Source organism: Theropithecus gelada, chromosome 14 (genome assembly GCF_003255815.1).
Source record: "Theropithecus gelada isolate Dixy chromosome 14, Tgel_1.0, whole genome shotgun sequence".
Taxonomy (NCBI): Eukaryota; Metazoa; Chordata; class Mammalia; order Primates; family Cercopithecidae; genus Theropithecus; species Theropithecus gelada.
In genome coordinates this window covers 56,983,385-56,998,296 of record NC_037682.1, presented here as the reverse complement: position 1 = coordinate 56,998,296, position 14,912 = coordinate 56,983,385, and the positions used below count along the sequence as shown (strand labels likewise).

Below are 14,912 nucleotides of genomic sequence, written 5' to 3'. Positions count from 1 at the left end.
ACTTGCTTGATGAATCTGGGTGCTCCTGTATTGGGTGCATATATATTTAGGAGAGTTAGCTCTTCCTGATGAATTCATCCCTTTACCATTATGTAATGGCCTTCTTTGTCTCTTTTGATCTTTGATGGTTTAAAGTCTGTTTTATCAGAGACTAAGATGCAACCCCTGCTTTTTTTTTTGTTTTCCATTTGCTTGGTAGATCTTCCTCCATCCCTTTATTTTGAGCCTATGTGTGTCTCTGCATGTGAGATGGGTCTCCTGAATATAGCAGACTGATGGGTCTTGACTCTTTATCCAATTTGCCAGTCTGTGTCTTTTAATTGGAGCATTTAGTCCATTTACATTTAAGGTTAATATTGTTATGTGTGAACTTGATCCTGTCATTATGATATTAGCTGGTTATTTTGCTCGCTAGTTGATGCAGTTTCTTCCTAGCATCAATGGACTTTACATTTTGGCATGTTTTTGCAATGGCTGGTACCTCTTGTTCCTTTCCATGTTTAGTGCTTCCTTCAGGAACTCTTGTAAGGCAGGCCTGGTGGTGACAAAATCTCTAAGCATTTGCTTATCTGTAAAGGATTTTATTTCTCCTTCACTTATGAAACTTAGTTTGGCTGGATATGAAATTCTGGGTTGAAAATTCTTTTCTTTAAGAATGTTGAATATTGGCCCCCACTCTCTTCTGGCTTGTAGAGTTTCTGCCGAGAGATCTGCTGTTAGTCTGCTGGGCTTCCCTTTGTGTGTAACCTGACCTTTCTCTCTGGCTGCCCTTAACATTTTTTCCTTCATTTCAACTTTGGTGAATCTGACAATTATGTGTCTTGGAGTCGCTCTTCGCGAGGAGTATCTTTGTGGCATTCTCTGTATTTTCTGAATTTGAATGTTAGGCCTGCCTTACTAGGTTGGGGAAGTTCTCCTGGATGATATCCTGCAGAGTGTTTTCCAACTTGGTTCCATTTTCCCCGTCAATTTCAGGCACACCAATCAGACGTAGATTTGGTCTTTTCACATAATCCCATATTTCTTGGAGGCTTTGTTCATTTCTTTTCACTCTTTTTTCTCTACACTTCTCTTCTCACTTCATTTCATTCATTTGATCTTCAATCGCTGATACTCTTTCTTCCAGATGATGGACTCAGTTACTGAAGCTTGTGCATTTGTCACGTATTTCTCGTGTTATGGTTTTCATCTCTATCAGTTTTTTAAGGACTTCTCTTCTTTGGTTATTCTAGTTAGCCATTCGTCAAATCTTTTTTCAAGGTTTTTAGTTTCTTTTAGTTCCTCCTTTAGCTCTAAGAAGTTTGATCGACTGAAGCTTTCTTCTCTTGACTTGTCAAAGTCATTCTCCGTCCAGCTTTGTTCCGTTGCTGGCGATGAGCTGCATTCCTTTGGAGGGGGAGATGCGCTCTGATTTTTTGAATTTCCAGCTTTTCTGCACTGCTTTTTCCCCATCTTTGTGGTTTTATCTGCCTTTGGTCTTTGATGATGGTGATGTATTGATGGGGTTTTGGTGTGGGTGTCCTTTCTGTTTGTTAGTTTTCCTTCTAACAATCAGGACCCTCAGCTGTAGGTCTGTTGGAGTTTGCTTGAGGTCCACTCCAGACCTGTTTGCCTGGGTATCAGCAGCGGAGGCTGCAGAAGATAGAATATTGCTGAACAGTGAGTGTTGCTGTCTGATTCTTGCTCTGGAAACTTCGTCTCAAGGGTGTACCCCACCATGTGAGGTGTGAGGTGTCGGTCTGCACCAAATGGGGGATGTCCCACAGTTAGGCTACTCAGGGGTCAGGCACCCACTTGAGCAGGCAGTCTGTCCGTTCTCAGATCTCAACCTCCATGCTGGGAGATCCACTGCTCTCTTCAAAGCTGTCAGACGGGGGCATTTACCTCTGCCGAGGTTTCTGCTGCTTTTTGTTTAGCTATGACCTATCCCCACAGGAGGAGTCTACAGAGGCAGGCAGGCCTCCTTGAGCTGTGGTGGACTCCACCCAATTCGAGTTTCCCAGTGGCTTTGTTTACCTACTTAAGCCTCAGCAATGGCGGGCGCCCCTCCTGGAGCCTCGCTGCTGCCTTGCAGTTAGATCTCAGACTGCTGTGCTAGCAATGAGGGAGGCTCTGTGGGCGTGGGACCCTCTGGGCCAGGTGTGGGATATAATCTCCTCGTGTGCTGTTTGCTAAGACCCTTGATAAAGCACAGTATCAGGGTGGCAGTTACCCGATTTCCCAGGTGTTGTGTGTCTCAATTTCCTTTGGCTAGGAAAAGGAATTCCCTTCCCCCTGGCGATGCCTCACCCTGCTTCAGCTCTCGCTGGTCGGGCTGCACCCATGGACCAGTGCCAACTGTCCAACATGACCCAGTGAGATGAACCCGGTACCTCAGTTGAAAATGCAGAAATCACCCATCTTCTGTGTCGCTCACATTGGGAGCTGGAGGCATTACTATTCGGCCATCTTCAAGTTTTTAGCTTTTATGAAGTAAAATAATTAATCTTTTCTTCTATGGTCACTAGGTTGAGAGTTATGCTTAGAAAGGCCTTCTCTGCCCCAAGATTATAAAATTATCTACTCATGTTTTTGCCTTAAAATAATAATAAATAATTGGTAATTTTCACTGAATGCTTACTTCAGGCCAGGCACTGTTCTAAGTACCTCACACACATTATTGTATTTAATCTTTACAACAACCCTAGTAGGTGAGTAGTATCATTACCTCCAAGATACAGACAAAAATTCTATAACTACTTATGAGATTTAAACTCTTCTGAGAATGGATAGCTGGTATGTGGCAGTGCCTAGATTTCAATTCTGACTAGCAAATTCATCAACTACAGGCTATATCTACTGACTCTCTCTCCACAAAGATAAATGGGAGTTCATACGCTTTTATAAACCTCTACCTATTCCCCCTTCCCCCTCTTTATCTGTTATAGAAATCCTTTATTCAATATTAATTTTAGAGCCTTTACATTTTCTTCTGTTTTCATAGTACGCAGTTATTCAGACTTTACTTGGTCTATTTTTAAATAGATTCCATATGCCCTCTCAACCCTTTCCTATCTCTGCTTCTTCATTCCCAAGTTCTTTTTATTTATCACTTAGATGATTAATTTTACTCATGAGGCATTTTTTCAGGGACTAGGTCTTTGAATGTTTGAGAATATTAGTTGTTATCCTTATGTATAAATAAGAGCTTGACCAGGTATTAAATCTGTGGGTCACACTATTCCCTGCCTACACACAGTCCACCAAAATTCAAGAGACACTGTTCAACTGCCTCCTGGCTTTGGCTATTACCATGATGTCAGAAACCAATCTCATTTTCCCCCTTTTGGTGACTTGCTTTTTCTGTCAGGATGCTTGGCAATTCTTTTTTTAATCTTGAAGCAGAACTAACTTGACTGTTACATACTTATTTGATATTGATCATCCTGTTTCAGATTTTTTAGAACTCTGTATTCTTTGAATCTGCAGATTACTAATCCCTTTAATCTCTAGTGGTCTTTTCCCCATTATACATCTGAAATTATTGTCCATTCATTCTACTCTCTATCAGGCACACCAATAACACATATGTTGGATCTTCTCTGCCTGTATTATCTACATATCGTACAGAATTCCTAGTTGAAAGTCTATGGCATAAGCCTAACCTGAAATAGTTTAGATAAAAAGAATTTATTAGAAAGACAATGTAGTACCTCATAGAACTCTAGGAAATGTATAAAGTGTAACTGAGCCTCAGGGATAACTGGAATCACAGACTTGACCACCACCAGGACAGCTTATCTCAACTAGGGCTATTTTTCTTTTGTCTCTTATTTCTGCTTCAATGTGTTGGCTTGGCTGTCACTATCACAGACAGACCAATTTCTCCCACAAGGCACAGAACATGGCTGCCAACAGCTATAAAGCCTCACATCCTATGACTCTGACTACTAGAGAGGGATTGCCTTGCTTTCCTTAACTCCAATTTCTAAAACTTCTATGTTCCCCTTCAATTTCTTTAAGTGAATACAGATGTATTTTTCTAGAAATTGTTGGCTAAAATAATTTTTAATCTGAAATGTACTTCATTCTGCATGCTTAAGAGTCAAGCAGTTAACTAGCTTTGGTTTGCTAATTTATTAGTTATTCATTTATTTTCATTTGATTCAGTTAACTGCTACATAGCTCATTATCATTTCTTCTTTCTTCCTCTTCACTTCAGGGCAGGTTAGAAATCAAAAGATACTGTCCTGTTGTCTCTCTCTCCTCTCTTTCTCTCTGTCTCCTTTTTGAGATATGCACTGGATTCCTTGAAGATTTTCCAGGTTTTCCCATGGCGTGTCCCAACACTAAAACCTTACAGGATAGGGTATTCATGGCCCCCACTTTCAGTGAAATCTGCACTCTGTTTACAATCTAAACAGGTGTATAACAGATTTTAGCATCCCCCTTTGATTTCATTATACTATTAGATTCTAGTCCATGGCTAGGAACTGAGCCATTCCTAGTTTCACAGATTTTTTTTTGTTTGCTTGCTTTTCATTCTATTTGTTGATTCTCAATTAGTTTCATAACAGGGAATATGGTTAGCATGGCTTTACTTTTCTGAATATCTTCTATAATTCTTAGAAGTAATAGTTACTATTTAAATTCTACTTTGGAAAACTTAAAATGCATTCACTCATCAAATATCCATGGGATATTAACTATGTGCAAGGCACTTTGGGTGGCACTGAAAATACAGCAATAAAGAAGACAGAAATACTTCCTACCCTCTTGGAGCTTGCATTATAGTGGGGAAAAGAGACTATTACTATTTTTAAAAATCACAAGAATAGCAGATCAATAACTAAGTAAAGGGGTAGCTGTTTAAGCAGAGATTAGAGTCCCCAAGTGTTATGGATTAAATTATTCTAGCTAAAGAATCTCTGAGTTGCTTCTCAGTTCTAGGAGAGGCAAAAATCTCCTTGAAGTTCACTTTATTTTGTGAAGAATCACTTAAGTCACCTCCCATAGTGACAGATTGCAAAAATGAGTAAATACCCTGTATCTGGGTAAGTAGGGCCTTCCTTGGGCATATAACCTAGCAATAACTATCTTTTTTCTTGAGATATAAAGCCCATAGGCCTCTGGGAGTGTTCCTTGGTATTCAAAGTTAGCTGCTGGAGTAAACCTAACATTGCCCTGACCAAAATCTTCTGTCAAGAAGGGATACAAATGGCACCAAAATAATACTCGCTAGGCAGGAGTTGTCTGGGTTGGTGTCCCAAGCTCAATCTAGCCCAGGGGATCATGAGGAAGGGTGACTCTAACCCAGCCTATAACCACGATGACACAAGATTATGCTTTGACAAACAATGACTAAGTGTATGAACGTAAATCTGTACATATATGAATGTAAAATGTACCGTCTGCATCTTGGGCAGGTCATCACAACTAATCAATCCCTCTGGGCTGCGCAGGACCATTCTTCAACAGCAACAGTCTTTTTTTTTTTTTTTTTTTTTGAGACGGAGTCTCGCTGTGTCGCCCAGGCTGGAGTGCAGTGGCCGGATCTCAGCTCACTGCAAGCTCCGCCTCCCGGGTTTTTACGCCATTCTCCTGCCTCAGCCTCCCGAGTAGCCGGGACTACAGGCGCCTGCCACCTCGCCCGGCTAGTTTTTCGTATTTTTTAGTAGAGACGGGGTTTCACCGTGTTAGCCAGGATGGTCTCGAACTCCTGACCTCGTGATCCGCCCGTCTCGGCCTCCCAAAGTGCTGGGATTACAGGCTTGAGCCACCGCGCCCGGCAACAGCAACAGTCTTTATCAGCAACAGCTATATTGTACTTCTCAGATTTCGAGTTCACCCTCCACGTGGTACATGAGACTAACCTTTTGGAGCCCCCAGATCTTACACAATACACAAAGTGAAGGAAAAGTCTTCAAGAGTGAGAACTGAACTTCCTGGTAATAACACTTGGAAAATAATGTCACTAACTTAATAATTACAAAAGATATGACTACATTGGGATTTCCCAGAAAGAATAACAAAAGCAGTGACCTGAAGGACACCAATCAGTTAGCCAGGGGAAGTGAGGAATGCATTCCAAAAAGAGGAACCAGGAAGAAACGTGGCAGATTTGAGGAAACTAAAAGGGACCAGTATGGCTGAACTGTGGGGGGGGTGGGGGAGGCAGAGCTACATTGCTGTCAGTCTAAAATGGTGAGTTAGGCAAGGAGCAATATCTACAGGGCCTCATAAGGTATGTTAAAGATTTAAGGCTCTATCCTACAAGCATGCAAATAAACACTTCTTCAGTAGAAGAGTGGCATAATCAGATTTTTATTTGTAAAATATGACTTTAGAGGCAGGATGTAAGAGAATCAAGAGTGGAAAGTAGCAGGCAGGCCAGCTGGAAAGCTACCTGAGGAAGATGGATTGCTAACAGGTGGAAGTAGGTATATAGATTTGGTTGTAGGGAATTTAGGAAATTCCCATCAAATGGCTTCCTTCTCTATGAAATAGCAAATAGAAGAGAGAGATGACTTTGGGCATTGATGGACTGAAAACAGAGATGAGTAAATTTAATCCCAAAGACTTATGGAAGAAAGCAGGCACTCTGGCCTTACACAATTCTGCTGAGCCTGCTCTGCTGAGAAGAGTTTGGCCCTTGTGAATCTGGTGTTACTTTATACTGCTAGGTTAAGAATTCTGTATTATTTTGTCAAAATAAATCGAAGGTTCACCCAAGAGATAAAAAGCTATAGAAAGAGAACTTTCCATTTGCTTGCCCTTGTATAGCATGTGGATGTACTCTTCCTAAGTATTATCTTCAAGCAACTTCAGAAGAAAAGACTGAAGGAACTTGGGAAATACTTTTTGCAGTTAACCATAGATGGACCCTAGCTAAACCACAAAAAAGAAGGCCTTATTAAAAGCATTCTTAGCTGATGGACCTTTCACCATTAACCTGTCACTTGGGTCAAAAAACAAAAGATAAATGCTATTCCCCAGGTCTAGCACCACCATCAACATGGAGGAAATGATGAAAGTCCCAGATTACAGGGGAAATTCAACAACCGGTGCCTTTGGGAGAAGAAAGCTGACATTCTGTCCTTATCCCTTCAAAAACATATCCTAAGCAGAAAGAGATCTAGGATCAAAGCTATCTTTAAAGGACTAAAAGGTCTCAGAAGCACTGCTGCCTGCAGGTGTAAAAATAAAGTGACAAAAGTACACTGACAGACCAAATTAGTGATCCCTAAACTTCCTTTTGGTTTGCCCACTACTCTTCCTATTATGACTCTAGAAAGCCCTTGAGAGGGCATCTCCAGGAGTGTCATTTATGAGAAACCGAGTCAACAGAGAGAACACCTAGTAAGATAATTAGTGGATTTTAGAAAAGAGGAAAAAAAACAACAAAGTAGTGAAAGTACAGGAGATGGATTCGCCACCATCTAATCAGCACTACATGGAGAATATAGGTTTTTCACCGTGATTTGCAGTCAAAGGTTAAAAAACTTCACATTTTTAACAAAAATACCAACCCCCACCTCCCTGGAAGTTATAACTCTCTGCTTTTGCTGTAATTGGGGTCTACCCATGGTGTTAATTTCCCATTGGATATAAGCCTATGGCCATCCCTACATTGCAGGCAGCATAAAACTGGGGGAAAAAAAGAAATACCTTCTGCATCAGAAAGCAGAGTTTCACAGCTGGAGTCATAAGCCCTGAGTTCAAATATCAGTTTTGCCATTTACAAGCTCTAAGACCCAAGGCAAGTTATTGAAACTCATTCAGCCTCAGTCATCTTGTCTGCGAAAAGGGATTAGAACCTACCTCACAAGATTATGACAAGGAGAAAAAGAGATATTGTACATAAAGCTCTTAGCACAGTGCCTGGCACATAAATAAGTACATAGTAAGGGATAGGTACCATTAGATATCATTAACTCTCACCTTCACGTTCATTTGTTCATCTCTGCTGCCTCTGAAGACTTCTTAGGTCTTAGATGCACCTTGTTTACCTAGAACCCAAACAACCTGTCTGCTTCCGCCTATCTCTATTTACAGGACTCCCTCACCCCTCCACCAACAATCCCCTGGGTTAAGTTATTACCCATCCAAACTTACAAACTCTGCCGAACCACCCCTCCTATGTAACCTCCCCCCGTCCTGGCCTGTTCCGCATGTTGCCATTCATTTCCAGTGTGACAAATCTGAAGTCAAGTCAGATTGTTTCAGCTAGTTTGAAGGCTGCCTAAAAGGCTTTATTTAACCTACAGAAGCCAAAATCATTATTTACATATAAATAACATCATTGGTCAACTGATTAATAACTTTATACTCAGGACCATGCTAGACTCTCCAACTATATTTAATCCTTCCAGATTAAGACTCTAGTTAATTAATATTTTATCCTTCCAAAATATGACTGCATTTACAAGCAAAGAAATTACCTCAAAATGCAGCTTCTAAATAGACTCTCAGTTTCTGCATCTTAATTCAATTCCTTGTTATCTCCAAAACTTGAGAGTTGAGAAATAAAAGCCTCTAGACTACTTTTTTAAAAATCTTAGGCCCACATTGCCTTAAAATTATCAGAATATCTCTTAGTAAACATTCAATAGTAAACATTCAATCTTTTCACTATTTCGTTACTCTCCAGGTATACTTTAAGTCCTTGACTGAATTAAATGAGTCAACAAAAAGAATCTGAAGTATTAGTAACACAAAAATTGGTCTAATGTTTAATGTGTGGTTCATTTAGAGGCAACAACTAAAGATCAGGGTCATTAGTCTTTCCTATGCCCAGATAGCATCTCATAGGATATCTTAACTAAATTCTGCAAATACAGTCAATTGAACCAATATTGCATCTTGTAATAGTCATATATGCTTTTACTACTATAAAGATTACTTTTTTATTATGTTTCCAATTCATAATTTATTCTGCTACCCAAGTCTCTTCCATAGCATACTTCTTTAATTTAGTAAATGAAATTTTGCACTTCTAAGAAAGCAGAAAATATTTATATTGCCAAGTGATAGACTGACCTCTAGTGGAAATTTTTTAAATTACTGAGTGAGCTTCTCAGGACTTTAATACAGTTATAACTGCCTAACCTATGACATTGTTAAAATAATGTTTAAGGCTGGGCGTGGTGGCTCATGCCTGTAATCCTAGCACTGTGGAAGTGTTTGAGACAAGCCTGGGCAACATGGTAAAACCCCATCTCTACTGAAAATACTAAAAAATTAGCCGGGGTGGTGGCATGTGCCTGTAGTCCCAGCTACTCGGGAGACTGAGGTGGGAGGACTGCTTGAGCCCAGAAGGTAGAGGTTGCAATGATCCAAGATCGAGCCACTGCCTTCTAGCCTGGGTGACAGCGTGAGACCCTATGTCAAAATAATAATAATAATAACAATGTTTAAAACATTACTAATAAAATTTAATTCTTAAGTCAATTCAAGCATCGACTAGGGTTAACAGTAGAGACTCTGGTTCACAGCTCACCTCTGTCACTTTCTAGCTATGTAACATTTATCTGGCTCCCCATCTGTAAAATGAAAAAATGAATATTACCTACCACATGGGGTTATCATGAAGATCAAATTAGTCAAAATATGAAATGTATCTAGAACACAGTTAGGTACACAGTTCAGTGCTATAAAAGTATTAGTTTTTACTATTTGTGGCTGCAAGAAATTATGGCTGGAGGCAAATCATAATTTCAAAGGATATAAAGAAAAACAAAAGAGTCTTTACAGGAACACATTTCTTTAGGGATTGGCTATAACAAACCAATATAGCACCAATACAGCTATTCCTCCCATTTCCCGTAATAAATGAGCTATGCCTATATAAACAGAACAACGGGGAAAATCAGAAGCATGTAACTACACCTGGATAACCTTTTGTAGGCAATACTGGGAAGTCTTTTCATTGTCCCAATATCGGCTTGATGAATAACACCAAATTCTATCCTTTAAACCAAAAACAAACTAACAGCTCCAGTCCATGTGAATCTTTCCAGGCTTGAACTCCTTTTACATTTAATATCCACAGCACATACAATTAGCACCTAGCTACACACTAAACTAGTCATCAGTCTCAGATTATCTGAATCATACAATGTAGCACTTTTCTATAATTAACTTATTCTTTGGGCATATATTACAAGATTCTGAACTTTTTAAAACAATATTCAATTGCTTCTACAGCAATATATCTGATTAATGACTAAAAAATGCCTCCCTACAAAGTTAATAATATAATCTCCACCTCTCTTTCCAAGGAAAATCCAAATCAGCAATTATTTTCAGCTGACAGGAATGCACATAAAATTGAAGGATGGTCTATAATTCCAAGGTACTTCCTTAGTACAAAATAATTGCCACCCAGAGCAAAATAGCTTGTTTTTATCATAAAACAATATGATCACTAAATAAAATATAGTTCTTAGTTTCTTCCATCACAGTCCTGAAGTACCCAAGTTCATTTTAGTAATTCACATTTTCTATTCTGGGAACACTCCAAGTTACAATTCAGTTATTCAATGCAAATATGAACTCATTAAAATGGCATAAAAGTTCCTCCAAAATATTATTCATAACATTTACATGTACTTACTACAAGAGACTAAAAGAACTGATTTATGTAACTGGGATCATAAATTGTGGATAATGAATTATATATGTAAAACCACAACTCAAAAATAATTACAAAAATGAATACCACAGTATGGTTAGACAACTTCTAGAAAGCATCATACATACTGCAACATAATTCTCTCTACTATTAAAAGTCACTAATAAGTGTGGTGCTATTAAAGCATGTATTTCAAGATAACAGCAAAAATTAGACTATTTGAAGTTTTTTGAAAACTTGAGTTTATCTGGAAATATAAAAGCAAGAAAGCTATTTATTATAGTATTTGATATTTCACTAAGTACAGTTCCATAAAACTGTGACCCTGAACATTTCCCTAATAACTGTCTAGGAAATATAATGCAGCAGAAGGAAGACTGATTCTGATACCACAGAGAAAAAAATCGTATTCTCTTACACATCCTTTGTAAACAGACTTTAATGGATTATGTGCTATATTACCTTCTTATTTTTCTTGTACTAAAGCAACATTTATATTCTTAAGATTGGAACAGTAACAAGTCAGTTCCACCAAAGACACTAAAGTTGACAAGGAAACTATGTACCTAGGCAAAGACCCAAAGAAAAGTATGTATAGTATAAATTTCCTTTTTAGGAGTTATAAGACATAAACATTCAAATAAAGCCCAGTGCTCCCAAGGAATATTATCTGGAGAAGGTCCCCAAAATGACTTCTTAAACACATCACAAGGCATGAACTCACCAAGGTCTATTCTATGATTCTCAATCTGGCTGCACAGTTTATAGAAATTGGCAAAGTGATTCTAGCATACATCAGTAAAGGCAAAGGTCCCAGAAAAGCCAGAACAATCTTGAAAAATAACAAAATTGGAAGATTCACACTACCTTGTTTTAAGACTCACTATCAAGCCACAATAATGAAGACACTGTGGTATTGGTATAAGAATAGACAAATCAACTAAAACAAACAGAAGTCAACTGATTTTTGACAAGGGTGGCAAAGCAATTCAACAACACAAGAAAAGTCTTCAACAAATGGTGCTGAAACAGCTGTATATCCATGAGGGGAAAAAAATTGAACTTCAACTCCTATCTCATACCACCCACAGACATTAACTTGAAATAGATCATATACACAAATGCAAAACCTAAAACTAAAAACTTCTAGAAGAAAACACAGAATGTTTTTATGACTTTCAGATAAGTTAAAGATTTCTTAGAAAGAACACAGAAAACAAAACATTAGCCATAAAAGAAAAACTGATAAATTAGACTTCATCAAAATGTAAGACTTCTGTTCCTCAAAAGACACCATTAAGAAAATCAATAGGTGACCAGGAATGGTGGCTCACACCAGTAGTCCCAGCACTTTGGGAGGCCAAGGTGGGCAGATTACTTGAGCCCAGGAATTCAAGACTACCCTGGGCAACATGGCAAAACCCCATCTCTACAAAAAATACAAAAATTAGCCAGGCGTGGTGGCGCACGCCTGTGGTCTCAGCTACTTGGGAGGCTGAGATGGGAGAATCACTTGAGCCCAAGGCTACAGTGAGCCATAATTGTGCCACTGCACTCCAGCCTGGGCATCAGAGTGAGACCCTGTCTCAAAGAAGGAAAAGAAAAAAGAAAAGAAAAGAGAAAAGAAAAGAAAAAAGAAAATGAGTAACTGGCAAGCCACAGACTGGGAGAAACTATTCATAATACATACATCTAAAAAGAACTTGTATCCAAAATTAGAATTCCTACAACTCAAAAATAAAAAGATAACCTGTTTTCAAAAAAAAATGGCCAAAAGAACAGATACTTTATAAAGCATATATCAGTGTTCAATGAACAGATAAAAAATTTCACAAACTTATTACTCATTAGATAAATGTAGTTAAAACCACAATGAGACATCCCTACACATCGTCCAGAAAGATTAAAGTTTAAAAGACTGACAAAACCAAATATTAGGGGAGGATGTGAGGTTCTTGCAACAAGAACCCTCATTTGTTGAGGGTGGGAATGGAAAATGGTAAAACCACTTTGGAAAACAGCTCTTCTATAAGGTAAACATGTATCTATCCTATGAACGAATAATTCCAATCCTAGGTATTCACCAAAGAAAAATAAATACATATGTCTATAAAAAGCCTTATCCAAATGTATAACAGCTTTGTTTGTAATAGTCAAAAACTAGAAACAACCCAAATGAACATCCATCAACATGTGAATGGATAAATCGATTGTGGTATACCCACACAATGCAATACTACTCAGCAATAAAAATGAGTAAGTTATTGGTGCACACAACATAGTACTGTATGATTCCATTTACACAGAAAATGCAAACTAACCTACAGTGACAGAAACATATTCAGAGGTTGCCTGAGAATGCAGAGGAGGGCAGAGACAGGCAGGATGGAGACATTAAAAAGGACATAAGGGAATTTTGAGGGGTGATGGATATGTTCAGTATCTTGATTGTGCAACAGTTTCATGGATGTGCACATATATAAAAATCAAATTGTACACTTTAAGCATAGGTAGTTTATTGTATGGCCATTACATCTCAATAAAAGCTGTTACACACACCCACAGACACAGAGGACAGTTCTGCTTCTGATCAAGACAGAATAACAGGGGGACAGGTCTTACCCTTCTGCCATAAACTGCTAGAAAACTGGACAAAACACATGATACAATGATTTTTGGACAATCACACAAGACACGGCACTGCAATACCTGGGAGAGGGAAAGCAAACACGAAGAGTTCCATGATTGCACCAGTTTACCACATAGAAGCAGTTTCCAGAATGCAACAAACTCCCCAAAAGCCCAGCAGTGTAGCTTAGTTGAGGGAAAGAGCTGCACAAAAGACAGCTTCCGAGATCTGCAAAACGATACACGAGTCTCGGCTAAGAGCTAATGCAAGCATATGCGAGGCCAAAACTACCCAAGTTGGAAAAACCTTGAAAACAGTATGCTAACTAGAATAAGCCAGACACAAAAGAAAAAACATTGTATGATTCCACCTACATGAAATATCCAGAATAAGCAAATTCATAGAGATGGAAAGTAAATTCAAGTTTACTAGGGATAGGAGGGGAAAATGAGGAGTTACTAGCAAAGTTTACAGAGTTTCTGTTTGGGGTGATAAAAATGTTTTGGAAATAGTGGTGATGGTTGTAACAAATTGTGAATGTAATTAATGCCACTTAATTATACGCTTAAAAATGGTTAAAATGGGGCCAGGCACAGTGGCTCACACCTGTAATCCCAGCACTTTGAGAGGCCGAGGTGGGCAGATCATGAGGTCAGGAAATCGAGACCATCCTGGCTAACACGGTGAAACCCCATCTCTACTAAAAATACAAAAAATTAGCCGGGCATGGTGGCGGGCGCCATAGTCCCAGCTACTCCGGAGGCTGAGGCAGGTGAATGGCGTGAACCCGGGAGGCGGAGCTTGCAGTGAGCTGAATAACAGCTAATCGCGCCACTGCACTCCAGATTGGGTGACAGACCGAGACTCTATCTCAAAAAAAAAAAAAAAAAAAAAAAGGTGAAAATGTCAATTTTATATGTATTTTACCACAATAAAAAACTAATTTTAAAAAAACTATCCAAGGCTCGTGTTGGGAGTGGGAGAGGAAGGAGAACTGCCTTGCAAGAAAAAGAAAGACAGAACAATTCCCAGATCTCATACAAGATTTGGGAACAATTCTTATTCCTGCCAGACAGAGAGGAAAGATATCTTAATACATAGGGCAGCAAGTAGAATTTTCAGAAGGGTTTCATCTTGACAACAGAGATAAATTATCCCTAGACTAAAGACCGCTCCAGACCTGCCCTACTTAAGCTTAAAAGCAAGTCTCAAAAGGCTTCAACTGATTTCAAGCAACTTAACTGCATGCCAGAACAAAGCCAACACTATTTAAAGAAGTCACCTAAATCCACAATGTCTTGGAACCAGTTAAAAGTTAACGGGCATACAAAATCTGCAAAAATATGCCCCAGAAATGAAGAATCATATAAATATGTTCTACATGTCTAACAGGGTACAGAAATACATAAACATGATGAAGAGAAAAATGAAAGATTTTTTATTTATTTTATTTTATTTTTTTTAGAGATAGGGTCTCACTATGTTCCCCAGGCTGGTCTCGAACTCCTGGCCTCACGCAATCCTCCAACCTCAGCCTCTGAAGTCACTGTGATTACAGGGATGAGTCACTATGCCTGGTGCCTGAAAGATATATATATAAAGATATATATATATTAAAAATATATATACATACATATATATATATATATATTTTTTTTTTTTTTTTTTTTT

At 38.7% G+C, this 14,912-nt stretch overlaps 1 protein-coding gene across 12 annotated transcripts in view; it reads right to left on the bottom strand.

The window, feature by feature from the left end:
- Positions 1-14,912, bottom strand: part of STK33 (serine/threonine kinase 33) — a 218,642-nt gene that overhangs the window by 179,318 nt on the left and 24,412 nt on the right. The window contains exon 2 of one of the 12 annotated variants that reach the window (XM_025358063.1): positions 9,479-9,521. The exons of the other annotated variants lie outside the window; for them this stretch is intronic. The gene's annotated coding sequence lies outside the window, so the exon portion shown is untranslated. The remainder of the gene's footprint in view (positions 1-9,478; positions 9,522-14,912) is intronic. 12 annotated transcript variants of the gene reach the window in all.